Raw genomic sequence first — 6659 nt, forward strand, 5'->3', positions numbered from 1 at the left:
CTGATCCATGCTGGCTGGCCTGGTCACAGTTGTTTTAGATTGTTCTCTTGTTTCTATTTTTGTGAACATTGTGTACTTACAATTTTGTAGATTGTTCCCTTTATTTCTTTTATTCAATCCTCTTAACCTATATTTGGGGACCCACGCATAGAGCAGATGTCCCCTTGGCTCATTATAGGCTCATATTAGCTAAGCAGTGGTCGGCAAACTCATTAGTCAACAGAGTCAAATATCAACAGTACAACGATTGAAATTTCTTTTGAGAGCCAAATTTTTAAAACTTAAACTTCTTCTAACGCCACTTCTTCAAAATAGACTAGCCCAGGCCGTGGTATTTTGTGGAAGAGCCACATTGAAGGGGCCAAAGAGCTGCATGTGGCTCTCGAGCCGCAGTTTGCCGACCACTGAGCTAAGGGAAAGGGGAACAAAATAGATGATTGAAGGACTGGAAATAACCAACTGTCTGGTTTGCCTGGGACTGAACCAGTTTTAGGATTGAAAGCCCTGTGTCCCAAGAAAACCCATCAGTCTCAGATAAACCAGGACAATTTCTAATAGGTCACCCTTTTAGAAACAAGTCCCCCAAATTAATCCCATTTAGGGTTCAGAATTCCATTTTAATTTATCTATTGGCCTTTAGCTATACCTTTTTGCCTTTCTTTTTTTTAATTTTCTTTTTTAGTGATCACTCTAGGGCAGCTGGACTCAAGCTTTATATCCTTAAAAATTATTGAGAACCCCAAAGAGCTCTTGTCTATGTGGGTTGTATTTATTCATATTCACTGCATAAAAAATTAAAACTGAGAAAAATTTAAAACATAAGGATAAATAACCACATGTCCCATTCATTGTGAAGGGACGATGCTGACACACCTTACATAGCCTCTGATCACTCCCTGATACATTCATGAAAGAGAAAGAAAACAGCAAATAACATCTTAGTATTGTTATGAAAATAACTTTGGGTCCATAATCCCCTTCAAAGGATCTCAGGGATCCCCAGCATTCCCCAGACCACAGATAGAAAACCACTGCTCTAAAAAGAACTGCATCCTTCGCTTTTTTAATCTTTTTAGACTTACTTTTGGATGAAGAAACTTGGTTACTATATAAGTCTCCCCTCATCCTTTATGCTATGGTTTCCATGTATATTAAATCTACACATGTTTTAAAGTTCACAATGCAATGTTATAATTTTTGCTTTTAAACAGGCATATGTATTTTTAAGATACTAAGAAAAAATATATATTTTATATTTACCCACAAATTTACCATTTTTCTTTAGCCATCCAGTGACTCTGTTCTTCCATCTGGATTTCTTTCCCTTCAGCCTGAAGAACTTTAGCGTCTCTCTTAAAGCAGTTCTGCTGATGACAAATTTTCTAAGTTTTCTTTTTATCTGAAGATGGTTTTATTTCATCTTCATTCTTGAAGAATATTTTTGCTGGAAAAGCAACCCTGAGTTGACGATTTTTCCATCCAGTGTTTTGAAGAAGTTGTTTCACTACTTTCTGGTCTGTGCTGGTTTTGATGAGAAAGCAGTGACATTGAAAATGTGGTTCTGTGATTGCAATGTGTTCTTTTTCTCTGGAAGCCTTCAAGATTTTCTTTTTATCTTAGTTTCCAGCAATGTGACTTTGATGGGCCTACATGTGCTCTTTTGTTTATTTTTAGTTCTGCTTTGAATTTATTGAACTTCTTAACTGAAGATAGATGCCTTTTTCAACAGCTGGGAAATTTCCAGCCATTATTTCTTTGAATATTTTTCCTGCCTCATTCTCTTCTCTCCTTCTAGGATTCCAAGAACACACATATTAGAGGATTTTTTTTATATTGTTCCACAATTCCTGAGTTTCTACTCATTTAAAAAAAATGCCTTCCTCTGTCTTCAGATTGAATAATTTCTATTTATCTTCAAGGTCACTGGCTCTTTCTTCTGCCATCTCCATTCTTCTATTAAGCCCTTCCAGTAATTTTTTAAATTTCACATATTGCATCTTTCAGTTCTAGAATTTACATTTGGTTCTTTCTTAAAGTTTCTATTGCTCTCCCTGCTGGTGTTGCTCAGTGGTTGAGCACCAACCTATGAACCATGAGGTTGTGGTTCGGGGCACATACCTGGTTTGCAGGCTCAATCCCCAATGGGTGGTATGCAGGAGGCAGCCAATCAATACCCTGGTGGGTATGGTACTAATGATCTTGCTAGACCTATCAGAGTCACAACAATAAAGTGAATCAGTGATGAGTGATTCAAATAAAGTGAGTCAGGGTGGGTGGCAATAAATGCAGAAGTCACCAGTATTGTTAGGGCTACTAGGTTTTTAGATGGCTGGATGATGAAGGAGTAGCTATAGTGAAACATGATCAGATAAGCAAAGAACATACTATGGGGTCCCTACCCCTTATGATCTAGTGATTGGTTCAGCACTCCTCCTTCCAGGACAGATCCCTGTGGACACATACTATGGTCATAGGCTGGCTGTTCCAGCAGGTCCTGGCTTTTTACTTGCAGGTGTCAATAGAAAGCTTCCTCTTCTGGGGTTTCACGTGCCTCCTCCCTCAATTGACAAGAAGTGGCCCAACCTGGACTTCTAAGCACCATGGTCCAAGCAGTCCACAGCCAGCCACCTTACCTGCTCTGACATCCAGTGAGAAGGCAGGGCCTCAAACACTGGCTGAACCTCCAGGTTTCCCACTCAGGGCAAGGAGGAACAGTGCAGACCAGAAATTGAGGAGGAGTCCAAGGAGGTGAATTCTACTGCCTTCACCAAAGGCTTCCCTTCTCCCCCACCTCATATTAATGAGGTCGGGTCCTAGTGCTGCCACATGGCCTTCGCTCTTCTCCCCAGAGCACCCGGCCTAGAAAAGAAAGGCAGAGGTAGAAAACCAGGAGCATAGGAAATGGAAATAGAGGCTTTGAGAAAGAGAATTGAAAAACAAAAAATAGGCAGCTGTCATGGTCCCCAGAGAACTTTCTTTAGCTTTTCCTTCTGCCATCTCCATTCTCATCAGTGAAGTCTGATTGCTGGTGATTAAGAGGTTTTCCTGGTCTCAGAAATAACAAGCCTCAATTGAGGTAAAAATCAGCTCCAATATTTCGGTCATTCCTAAGCCAGACCACAGTGGAGTCTACTCTAGAGATTTAAAGTCATGTTGATAAGCACTGTATTTCCAGTAACTTTCTGCTCCTCCTGCTCCCCAGAGCCTTCCCTAGCTACAGCCCCCATCGGGGCCAAGCCCTCTCCCTTAGCCTGGAGTGAGGGGACCTGACTCACAATTGTAAATGAAAGACCTAATGTGTCCAGTATTTACACTTAACTTTTTCTTTTCTTTTGTACATTTTAAGCTCCTCAGACCTGCCCTTTGTTCCCTCTAAATCCTCTGAAATGAAATTCTGGTGCTTGGTTTTAAACAGCAAGCCTCACAAATGCTAACAAAATAAATCTGAGCAAGACGAGGACAGAATGTACTCCCTCTTAGCCTAGGCTTGCAGAAAATCAGACATGATTCTGCTCATACAATTGATTCCGATAAAGTGGAGAACAAAAACATCAAATCTCACTGGTGTGAAAATACATAATCCTGTTCCATGTTATATTTATGTCATCTTTGGAGTGTAATTTACACAAAGGAATCTTTAAAGACATTCAGACTTCAAAGATGATTGCTTTATGACCATGTAGTCTATAAATGTTAAAAGTCTGCAAGTCTGATTGATCATTGATAACTTATTACTCATAAAAAATTAATTAACCTTTTACTTTCCAGAAAGCATAAATACTTGTGAGATTATTGTTTATCTGTTAGACCAGAAGAATATCTTTGGGATTCTCTTTTCCTCCTTCCAAGCATAAAGATAAAATCCCATTACTCTGTTTGATTTCTTATCAGAGAGTTTAAGATTCTGCAATTATTTGAATTAACGGGAGGAATCCATGCTCAGTGATCTACCAGGGAAGATAGGAACCAGCCTACGGGAAGAGCTGGAAAAGGAAAGAGAGGAGCAAAGAACAAACTGATGGTTGCCAGATGGGAGAGGGGGTGGAGGGAATGAACAAAAAAGGTGAAAGGGATTAAGAAGTATAAATTGACAATTATAAAAATGGTCAAAGGGATGTAAAATATAGCATATGGAATCCTATATAATAAACCCTAATATGCAAATTGACTGAACAGCATAATAATCAGTCGCTATGACATGCACTGACCACCAGGGGGCAGGCGCTCAACACAGGAGCTGACCCAGCAGTGGCAGCAAGGGGAGAGGCTGGCAAGTAGGTGGTGCCAGGGCAGCCAAGCCAGGTGCCAGGGGGCCTCCCCCCCACACACACCCGATTGCCCCTCTGGCCTCCCCGCAGATCATAGGGACCCTACCCAAGCATGAATTTCATGTACCGAGCCTCTAGTATAGTCAATAATATTGTAATCACTATGGTGTCAGATGGGTACTAAACTTATTGAGGGATCACTTTATAAGGTATACAAATATCTAAATGTCTAATCACTATGTTGTACACCTGAAACTAATATAATATTGTATGTCAACTGTAATTGAAAAATAAATTTAAAAGGAAAAGAAAAGAGAGAGAAGCAGTAAAACCCCGAGTTCAGTTACCTCAGGATTTGGAATTTGTCTGTGGCCTGCAGCACCCCTTCCCCAAGGTAATCATAAAGAAGACAGAGGCTCTGATCATGGGGTTCTCATCTCTACTGGGCCCCTGTTACTTGGAAAACAATAAAAATTCTTCTTTAAAATACATTTTTTTATTGATTTTAGAGAGAGGAAGGGAGAGGGAGAGAGAGATAGAAACATCAATGATGAGAGAGAATCATTGATCGGCCACCTCCTGCACGCGAGCCCACAACCCAGGCATATAGACCAACCAGGAATTGAACCATTACCTCCTGGCCCACAGGTTGACACGGAACCACTGAGCCACACTGGCCAGCCAAGCCGACAATAAAAATTCTTAAGCCCAATAGGAAACTTCCTTCTTGAGTCAGAGGCTCCCCAGGAAGATGGAGCAATAAGTTGCTCAGAGGAGAGGACATTGTCAGAGCTGAAGTTAGATCAAGGAGGAGGATGAAAGTGAGAGCACAAAGGCCTGGAGAAGGCAGGAAAGGGAGGTGAGGGACAAATAAAAGCAGGGTAACGAGAAGGAAGAGAACATACACACCACCAGGGACCTGAGTAGCATGCATGCACCCGGAGTAGAGATTACTTCATGCAATGGGGGTGACAGGGATTGCCCCCCAAGCTGTCCCTTGGACTTAGGATGAAAGTACAAGGCTCCAGGAAGGAGAAGACCCCAGAGGAATGGTGCTTGGGAAGGAACCTGGTCATTTGGAATGACCCAGAGAGAGCCCAGAAGAAGCTCCTTATTACTGTTACAGGATTAAAAACATACAGAAGTGTACCATTTTTCAGTATATTTTGTATCTTTAATTTTTTTTCACTGTTATTAGGTAGTTGAGTTACAACCATATGTGTTTGTTGGGGGCAAGCAGGAGTATTCTGTGGGGGTGGAGAAAGAAGGAAAAGTCAGGTCCAAAGAGTGGTAGCAGAAAAAAATCTTAAAGCAACAGTGGGGCTGAATAAAGGAGGATTAGAGGGTTAGTGTAGGGAGGAAGAAGGGAAGAAGCCAGCTAAGAGACTTTCTAGCCATACTTGCAAGATTCAACCACACACATTTCCTGACCCTGTATATGGGCTAGGAGCCCTATTAGACATGGGTGGTGTGAGCCCAGGCCGAGCAGATTGCTTGGGAATGCCCCTAAGGGTTCCCAGAGAGTCTCCTGAAAGAATTGTGGACTGAGAGCACTAGAGTAGGTGAGAAGCCATTCTTGGCATATGGCAGTCTTTGTGGCCCAAAGAATGGGGGGACAAAGGGTGAGTAAAACTATTTGACTAAGCCACCTCGAGGTATGGCTCTGAGCCCCAGAGGTGTGCAGAACTTCTAGACGAGGCTGGAGTCCACCCAGGATGTGACCCTGTGACCACGAGTGGTGCAGAATCCTCCACACCTGCCTGCCCCCGTCTCCCTTCCCTTTCAGATCACAGCCCCGTTGTAGGGGCTGCTGCTGACCTTCCACACACCTGCCTCCTTTGAGGACAGGATCACTGGCCTCCACAAGGACTTCCTGGCCCGTATCAAGCCATGGGTGAGTGTCTCCTAGGGAGTGTGGCCTCTGTGCCCAGTCATGGCCCCTGGTATCTGCCTAAAGAAGCTGAAGTCGGGGCCTAATCCCAGCCCTGTGCCAACTTGACCCTGGTGGACGAGCAGCTTCTAGGGGTTGTGAGGAAAGGATTACCTAAGTGAGGGCCCCAGACTTGATTGGGGGAGAAGCTCAAGTTCACGGGTCACAAACTTCAATTTCAACAATAGATAGGCTGGTAACATAAATGAGTGGAAAGTCAGGGAGGGAAAGATATGGCCGATTAAAGGCAACAGCCATAACTCACAAGGAACCATCCTACTATTTACTATTTTGTACAGATAGTCCAAGAGAGTCCAGAGTCAGTGCGCTCCCACCCCTGATCTCTGAAGCCCACGTCGTTTTTAGAGTTTTTCCCCTTAAGTTGTGGTGGGTGAGCTATCCCCAAGTTAGACAGTAGGTGGCGCTCAACCCAGAGAATTAGAAAAAGGAACCAGAGAATT

This window comes from Plecotus auritus (genome assembly GCF_963455305.1).
Source record: "Plecotus auritus genome assembly, chromosome: 3".
NCBI lineage: Eukaryota > Metazoa > Chordata > Mammalia > Chiroptera > Vespertilionidae > Plecotus > Plecotus auritus.